Source organism: Mus caroli, unplaced genomic scaffold (genome assembly GCF_978045245.1).
Source record: "Mus caroli unplaced genomic scaffold, Mus_caroli_1 scaffold_1, whole genome shotgun sequence".
NCBI lineage: Eukaryota > Metazoa > Chordata > Mammalia > Rodentia > Muridae > Mus > Mus caroli.
Window position 1 is genome coordinate 92,944,874 of NW_028227256.1, and position 9,265 is coordinate 92,954,138.

General features: G+C 37.8%; 1 non-coding gene across 1 annotated transcript; it reads right to left on the bottom strand.

Moving 5' to 3' along the window:
* Positions 1-3,035: 3,035 nt before the first annotated feature.
* On the bottom strand, positions 3,036-3,142 carry LOC115032558 (U6 spliceosomal RNA). Its single transcript, XR_003838203.1, has one exon. It is a non-coding gene; the product is annotated as a U6 spliceosomal RNA (small nuclear RNA).
* Between the last annotated feature and the right edge of the window lie 6,123 nt (positions 3,143-9,265).

Below are 9,265 nucleotides of genomic sequence, written 5' to 3' on the forward strand. Positions count from 1 at the left end.
AGCACCATTTGTTAAAAATGCTGTCTTTTTTCCACTGGGTGATTTTTGCTCCATTGTCAAGTGACCATAGGTATGTGGGTTTATCTCAGGGTCTTCAATTCTATTCCATTGGTCTACTTGTCTATTGTTATACCAGTACCATGCAGTTTTTATCACAATTGCTCTGTAGTACAGCTTTAGGTCAGGCATGGTGATTCCACCAGAGTTTCTTTTATCCTTGAGAAGAGCTTTTGCTCTCCTAGGTTTTTTTTGTTGTTCCAGATGAATTTGCAGATTGCCCTTTCTAATTCCTTGAAGAATTGAGTTGGAATTTTGATGGGGATTGCATTGACTCTGTAGATTGCTTTTGGCATCATAGCCATTTTTACAATGTTGATCCTGGCAATCCATGAGCATGGGAGTTCTTTCCATCTTCTGAGATCTTCTTAAATTTCTTTCTTCAGAAACTTGAACTTCTTGTCATACAGATCTTTCACTTCTTTAGTTAGAGTCACACCAAGGTATTTTTTGTTGTTTGTGACTATTGAAAAGGGTGTTGTTTCCCTAATTTCTTTCTCATCCTGTTTATCATTTGTGTAGAGAAAGGCTATTGACTTGCTTGAGTTAATTTCATATCCAGTTACTCCATTGAAGCTGTTAATCAGGTTTAGGTGTTCTCTGGTGGAATTTTTAGGGTCACTTATATATACTATCATATCATGTGCAAAAAGTGATATTTTGACTTCTTCTTTTCCAATTTGTATCCCCTTGATCTCTTTTTGTTGTCGAATTGCTCTGGCTAGGACGTCAAGTACAATGTTGAATAGGTAGGGAGAGAGTGGACAGCCTTGTCTAGTCCCTGATTTTAGTGGGATTTCTTCTAGCTTCTCCCCATTTACTTTGATGTTGGCTACTGGTTTGGTGTAGATTGCTTTTATCATGGTTAGGTATGGGCCTTGAATTCCTGATCTTTCCAAGACTTTTATCATGAATGGGTGTTGGATTTTGTCAAATGCTTTCTCTGCATCTAAGGAGATGATCATGTGGTTTTTGTCTTTGAGTTTTTTTATATACTGGAATACGTTGAAGGATTTCCGTATATTGAACCATCCTTGCATCCCTGGGATGAAACCTACTTGGTCAGGATGGATGATTGTTTTGATGTGTTCTTGGATTTGGTTAGCAAGAACTTTATTGAGGATTTTTGCATTGATATTCATAAGGGAAATTGGTCTGAAGTTCTCTGTCTTTGTTGGGTCTTTTTGTGGTTTAGATATCAGAGTAATTGTGGCTTTATAGAATGAGTTGGGTAGAGTACCTTCTGTTTCTATTTTGTGGAATAGTTTGTATAGAACTGGGATTAGATCTTCTTTGAAGGTCTGATAGAACTCTGCACTAAACCCATCTGGTCCTGGGCTTTTTTTGGTTGGGAGACTATTAATGACTGCTTCTATTTCTTTAGGGGATATGGGACTGTTCAGATCATTAACCTGATCTTGATTTAACTTTGGTACCTGGTATCTGTCTAGAAACTTGTCCATTTCATCCAGGTTCTCCATTTTTGTTGAGTATAGCCTTTTGTAGAAGTCTCTGAAAGTGTTTTGGATTTCTTCAGGATCTGCTGTTACTTCTCCCTTTTCATTTCTGATTTTGTTAATTAGAATAATTTCCCTGTGCCCTCTAGAGAGTCTGGCTAAGGGTTTATCTATCTTGTTGATTTTCAAAGAACCAGCTCCTCTATTGGTTGATTCTTTGAATAGTTCTTCTTGTTTCCACTTGGTTGATTTCACCCCTAAGTTTGATTATTTCCTGCCATCTACTCCTCTTGTGTGAATTTGCTTCATTATGTTCTAGAGTTTTAGGTTTGTTGTCAAGCTGCTAATGTGTGCTATCTCTAGTTTCTTTTTGGAGGCACTCAGAGCTATGAGTTTTCCTCTTAGAAATGCTTTCATTGTGTCCCATAAGTTTTGGTATGTTGTGGCTTCATTTTCATTAAACTCCAAAAAGTCCTTAATTTCTTTCTTTATTCCTTCCTTGACCAAGGTATCATTGAGAAGAGTGTTGTTTAGTTTCCATGTGAGTGTTGGCTTTCTATTATTTATTTTGTTATTGAAGATCAGCCTTAGTCCATGGTGATCTGATAGGATGCATGGGACAATTTCAATACCTTTGTATATGTTGAGGCTTGTTTTGTGACCAATTATGTGGTCAATTTTGGAGAAGGTACCATGAGGTGCTGAGAAGAAGGTATATTCTTTTGTTTTAGGATAAAATGTTCTGTAGATATCTGTCAGATCCATTTGTTTCATAACTTCTGTTAGTTTCACTGTGTCCCAGTTTAGTTTCTGTTTCCATGATCTGTCCATTGGTAAAAGTGGTGTGTTGAAGTCTCCCACTATTATTGTGTGAGGTGCAATGTGTGCTTTGAGCTTTACTAAAGTATCTTTAATGAATGTGGCTGTCCTTGTATTTAGAGCATAGATATTTAGAATTGATAGTTCCTCTTGGATTATTTTACCTTTGATGAGTATGAAGTGCCCTTCCTTGTCTTTTTTGAAGACTTTGGGTTGGAAGTTGATTTTATTAGATATTAGAGTGGCTACTCCAGCTTGTTTCTTCCTACCAATTGCTTGGAAAATTATTTTCCAGCCTTTCATTCTGAGGTAGTGTCTATCTTTTTCTCTGAGATGAGTTTCCTGTTAGCAGCAAAATGTTGGGTCCTGTCTGTGTAGCCAGTCTTTTAGTCTATGTCTTTTTATTGGGGAGTTGAGTCCATTGATATTAAGAGATATTAAGGAAAAGTAATTGTTGCTTCCTATTATTTTTGTTGTTAAAGTTGGCATTGTGTTCTTGTGGCTGTCTTCTTGTAGGTTTGTTGAGGGATTACCTTCTTGCTTTTTCTAGGAAGAGGTATCCAACCTTGTATTGGTTTTTTTCTGTTATTATCCTATGAAGGGCTGGATTCATGGAAAGACAATGTGTGAATTTGCTTTTGTCATGGAATACTTTGGTTTCTCCATCTAAGGTAATTGAGACTTTGTCTGGGTATAGTAGCCAAAAATATGGAATGCTTCACGAATTTGTGTGTCATCCTTGCGCAGGGGCAATGCTAATCTTCTCTGTATCATTCCAATTTTAGTATATGTGCTGCCGAAGTGAGCACTCATTTATCTTATTTAACAAAGACATCTTCACATTCATCCACGTTGCTGCAACTGACAGGTTGCAGTCTTCTATTTAGCAGATCTGTATCCAAGTCTGTGTAGGTACCATATTATCTCTCTCTCTCTCTCTTTTTTTTTTTTGTCCTGAATTTTCTTTTTTTTTCTTTTAATTTTTTATTACGTATTTATTTCATTTACATTTCCAATGCTATCACAAAAGTCCCCCACCCACTCCCCCACCCACCCACTCCCACTTCTTGGCCCTTGCATTCCCCTGTATTGAGGCAGATAAAGTTTGTATGACCAATGGGCCTCTCTTTCCAGTGATGGCCGACTAGGACATATTCTGATTCATATGCAGCTAGAAAAACAAGCTCCTGGGAGTACTGGGTAGTTCATATTGTTGTTCCACCTATAGTGTTGCCGATCTCTTTAACTCCTTGGTTACGTTCTCTAGCTCCTCCATTGGTGGCTCTATGATCCATCTAATACCTGACTGTGGACATCCACTTCTGTTTTTGCTAGGCCCCGGCATAGTCTCACAAGGGACAGCTATATCTGGGTCCTTTGAGCAAAATCTTGCTAATGTATGCAATGGTATCAGCATTTGGAGGCTGATTATGGGATAGATCCCTGGATATGGCAGTCTCTAGATGGTCCATCCTTTCATCTCAGCTACAAAATGTGTCTCTGTAACGCATTCCATGGGTGTTTTGTTCCCATTCTAAGAAGGGGCAAAGTGTACACACTTTGGTCTTCTTTCTTCTTGAGTTTCATGTGTTTAGCAATTATATCTTATATCTTGGGTATTCTAAGTTTCTGGGCTAATATCCACTTATCAGTGAGTACATATTGTGTGAGTCCTTTTGCGATTGTGTTACCCCACTCAGGACGATGCCCTCCAGGTCAAACCATTAGCCTAGGAATTTCATAAATTTATTCTTTTTAATAGCTGAGTAGTACTCTATTATGTAAATGTACCACGTTTTCTGTATCCATTCCTCTGTTGAGGGGCACCTGGGTGCTTTCCAGCTTCTGGCTATTATAAATAAGACTGCTATGAACATAGTGGAGCATGTGCCCTTCTTACTGGTTGGAACATCTTCTGGATATATTCCCAGGAGAGGTATTGTGGGATCCTCCGGTAGTACTATGTCCAATTTTCTGAGGAATAACCAGACTAATTTAGAGAGTGGTTGTACAATTTTGCTATCCCACCAACAATGGAAGTGTGTTCCTCTTTATCCAGATCCTTGCCAGCATCTGCTGTCACCTGAATTTTTGATCTTAGCCATTCTAACTGGTGTGAGGTGGAATCTCAGGGTTGTTTTGATTTGCATTTCCCTGATGATTAAGGATGTTGAACATTTTTAATGGTGCTTCTTAGCCATTTGATATTCCACAGGTGAGAATTCTTTGTTTAGCTCTGAGCCCCATTTTTTAATGGGGTTATTTGTTTTCTGGAGTCCACCTTCTTGAGTTCTTTATAAATATTGGATATTAGTCCCGTATCTGATTTAGTTTTGATAAAGATTATTTCCCAATATGTTGGTGGTCTTTAATCTTATTGAAGCTGTCTTTTGCCTTGCAGAAGCTTAGCAATTTTATGAGGTCCCATTTGTCAATTCTCAATCTTATAGCATAAGCCATTGCTGTTCTATTCAGGAATTTTTCCCCTGTACACATATCTTCGTGGCTTTTCACTACTTTCTCCTCTATAAGTTTCAGTGTCTCTGGCTTTATGTGGAGTTCCTTAATCCACTTAGATTTAACCTTAGTACAAGGAGATAGGAATGGATCAATTCACATTTTTCTACATGATAACTGCCAGTTGTCCAAGAACCATTTGTTTCAAATGCTGTCCTTTTATCACTGAATGATTTTTGTACCCTTTTCAAAGATCAAGTGACAATAGGTGTGCCGGTTCATTTCTAGGTCTTCAATTCTATTCCATTGGTCTACTTCTCTGTCTCTGTACCAGTACCATGCAGTTTTTATCACAATTGCTCTGTAGTAAAGCTTTAGGTCAGGCATGTTGATTACACCAGAGGTTCTTTTATCCTTGAGAAGAGTTTTTGCTCTCCTAGGTTTTTTGTTATTCTAGATGAATTTGCAGATTGCTCTTTCTAATTCATTGAAGTATTGAGTTGGAATTTTGATGGGGATTGCATTGACTCCATAGATTGCTTTTGGCAACATAGCCATTTTTTTTTTTTTTTTGGTTTTTCGAGACAGGGTTTCTCTGTATAGCCCTGGCTGTCCTGGAACTCACTTTGTAGACCAGGCTGGCCTCGAACTCAGAAATCCGCCTGCCTCTGCCTCCCGAGTGCTGGGATTAAAGGCGTGCGCCACCACGCCCGGCTAACATAGCCATTTTTACAATGTTGATCCTGGTAATCCATGAGCATGGGAGATCTTTCCATCTTCTGAGATCTTCTTTAATTCCTTTTTTCAGAGACTTGAAGTTCTTATCATAAAGATCTTTGACTTCCATAGTTAGAGTCACTCAAAAGGTATTTTGTATTATTTTTGACTATTGAGAAGGGTGTTGTTTCCCTAATTTCTTTCTCAGCCTCTTTGTTCTTTATGTAGAGAAAGGCCATTGACTTGCGTTAATTTTATATACAGCAACTTCACCGAAGCTGTTTATCAGGTTTAGGAGTTCTCTGGTAGAATTTTTAGGGTCATTTATATATACTATCATATCATCTGCAAAAGGTGATATTTTGACTTCTTCTTTTCCAATTTGTATCCCCTTGATCTCCTTTTGTTGTCGAATTGCTCTGGCTAGGACTTCAAATAAAATGTTGAATAGGTAGGGAGAAAGTGGACAGCATTGTGTAATCCCTGATTTTAGTAGGAATGCTTCAAGCTTCTCACCATTTATTTTGATGTTGGCTACTGGTTTGCTGTAGATTCCTTTTATCATGTTTAGGTATGGGCCTTGAATTCCTGATCTTTCCAAGACTTTTATCATGAATGGGTGTTGGATCTTGTCAAATGCTTTTTCCGCATCTAACGAGATGATCATGTGGTTTTTGTCTTTGAGTTTGTTTATGTACTAGATTACATTGATGAATTTCCGTATATTCAACCATCCCTGCATCCCTGGGATGAAACCTACTTGGTCAGGATGGATGATTGTTTTGATGTGTTCTTGGATTTGGTTAGCAAGAACTTTATTGAGGATTTTTGCATCGATATTCATAAGGGAAATTGGTCTGAAGTTCTCTATCTTTGTTGGGTCATTTTGTGGTTTAGGTATCAGAGTAATTGTGGCTTCATAGAATGAGTTGGGTAAAGTACCTTCTGTTTCTATTTTGTGGAATAGTTTGTGAAGAACTGGGATTAGATCATCTTTGAAGGTTTGAGAGAACTCTGCAATAAACACATCTGGTCCTTTTCTTTTTTTGGTTGGGAGACTATTAATGACTGCTTCTATTTCTTTAGGGGATATAGGACTGTTTAGATCATTAACTTGATCTTGATTTAACTTTGGTACCTGGTATCTGTCTAGAAACTTGTCCATTTCATCCAGGTTCTCCAGTTTTGTTGAGTACCGCCTTTTGTAGAAGTCTCTGATGGTGTTTTGGATTTCTTCAGGATCTGTTGTTATGTCTCCCCTTTTAATTTTGATTTTTGTCAATTAGGATGTTTTCCCTGTGCCCTCTAGTAAGTCTGGCTAAGGTTTTATATATCTTGTTGATTTTCTCAAAGAACCAGCTCCTCGATAGGTTGATTCTGTGAATAATTCTTGTTTCCACTTGTTTTTTTTTCACCCCTAAGTTTGATTATTTCCTGCCATCTACTCCTCTTGGGTGAATTTGCTTCCTTTTTTTCTAGAGCTTTAAGTGTGTTGTCAAGTTGCTAATGTGTGCTCTCTCTAGTTTCTTTTGGATGCACTCAGAGCTATGAGTTTTTCTCTTAGAAATGCTTTCATTGTGTCCCATAAGTTTGGGTTTGTTGTGGCTTCATTTTCATTAAACTCCAAAACCTCCTTAATTTCTTTCTTTATTGTTCCTTGATCAAGGTATCATTGAGAAGAGTATTGTTCTGTTTCCATGGGAATGTTAGCTTTCTATTATTTATTTTGTTATTGAAGATCACCCTTAGTCCATGGTGATCTGATAGATGCATGGGACAATTTCAATATTTTTTTTCATATGTTGAGTCTTGTTTTGTGACCAATTATGTGGACAAATTTGGAGAAGGTACCATGAGGTGCTGAGAAGACTGTATATCCTTTTGTTTTAGGATAAAATGTTCTGTAGATATCTGTTAGATCCATTTGTTTCATAACTTCTGTTAGTTTCACTGTGTTCCTGATTAGTTTCTGTTTCCATGGTCTGTCCATTGGTGAAAGTGGTGTGTTGAAGTCTCCCACTATTATTGTGTGAGGTGCAATGTATGCTTTGAGCTTTACTAAAGTTTCTTTAATGAATGTATCTGCCCTTGTATTGGAGCGTAGATATTCAGAATTTATAGTTCCTCTTGGAGGATTTTAACTTTGATGAGTATGAAGTGCCCCTCCTTGTCTTTTTTGATGACTTTGAGTTGGAAGTTGATTTTATTAGATATTAGAATATTAGAAACAAGTTTCTCCAGCTTGTTTCTTCAGACCATTTGCTTGGAAAATTGTTTTCCAACCATTCATTCTGAGGTACTGTCTATATTTTTCTCTGAGATGACTTTCCTGTAAGCAGCAAAATTTGGGTCCTGTCTGTGTAGCCAGTCTGTTAGTCTATGTCTTTGTATTGGGGAGTTGAGTCCGTTGATATTAAGAGATATTAAGGAAAAGTAATTGTTGCTTCCTACTATTTTTGTTGCTAAAGTTGGCATTCTGTTCTTGTGGCTGTCTTCTTGTAGGTTTGTTGAGGGATTACCTTCTTGCTTTTTCTAGGACGTGGTTTCTGTCCTTGTATTGGTTGTTTTTCTGTTATGTTCCCTTGAAGGGCTGGATGCATGGAAAGATAATGTGTGAATTTGGATTTGTTGTGGAATACCTTGGTTTCTCCATCTAAGGTAATTGAGAGTTTGGCGTTGTGTAGTAGCCTGGGCTGGCATTTGTGTCTCTTAAGGTCTGTATAACATCTATCCAGGATCTTCTGGCTTTCATAGTCTCTGGTGAAAAGTCTGGTATAATTCTGATAGGCCTGCCTTTATATGTTACTTGACCTTTTTCCCTTATTGATTTTAATATTCTATTTTTATTTAGTGCATTTGTTGTTCTGATTATTATGTGTCAGGAGGAATGTCTTTTCTGGTCCAGTCTATTTGGAGTTCTGTACGTTTCTTGTATGTTCATGGGCATCACTTTCTTTAGGTTTGGGAAGTTTTCTTCTATAATTTTGTTGAAGATATTTGCTGGTCCTTTGAGTAGAAAATCTTCATTCTCATCTACTCTTATTATTCGTAGGTTTGGTCTTCTCATTGTGTCCTGGATTTCCTAGATGTTTTGAGTTAGGATCTTTTTGTATTTTCAATTTCTTTGATTGTTGTGCTGATGTTCTCTATGGAATCTTCTGCATCTGAGATTCTCTCTTCCATCTCTTGTATTCTGTTGCTGATGCTCCCATCTATGTTCCCAGATTTCTTTCCTAGGGTTTCTAACTTCTGTGTTGCCTCACTTTGTGTTTCCTTTATTGTGTCTACTTCCCTTTTGAGGTCTTAGATGGTTTTATTCAATTCCATTACCTGTTTGGTTGTGTTTTCCTGCAATTCTTTAAGGGATTTTTGTGCTTCCTCTTTAATGTCTTCTACCTGTTTAGCAGAGTTCTCCTGTATTTCTTTAAGTGAGTTATTAATGTCCTTCTTGATGTCCTGTACCATCATCATGAGATATGCTTTTAGATCCGGGTCTAGCTTCTCGGGTGTGTTGGGGTGCCCTGGACTGGGCGAAGTGGGAGTGCTGGGTTCTGATGATGGTGAGCGGTCTTGGTTTCGGTTAGTAAGATTCTTACCTTTACCTTTTGCCAACTGGTAATCTCTGGAGTTAGTTGTTATAGTTGTCTCTAGAGATTGCTCCTCTGGTGATTCTGTTACCCTCAATCAGCAGACCTTTGAGAATAGTTCTCTCCTCTGAGTTTCAGTGGTCAGAGCACTCTCTGCAAGCAAGCTCTCCT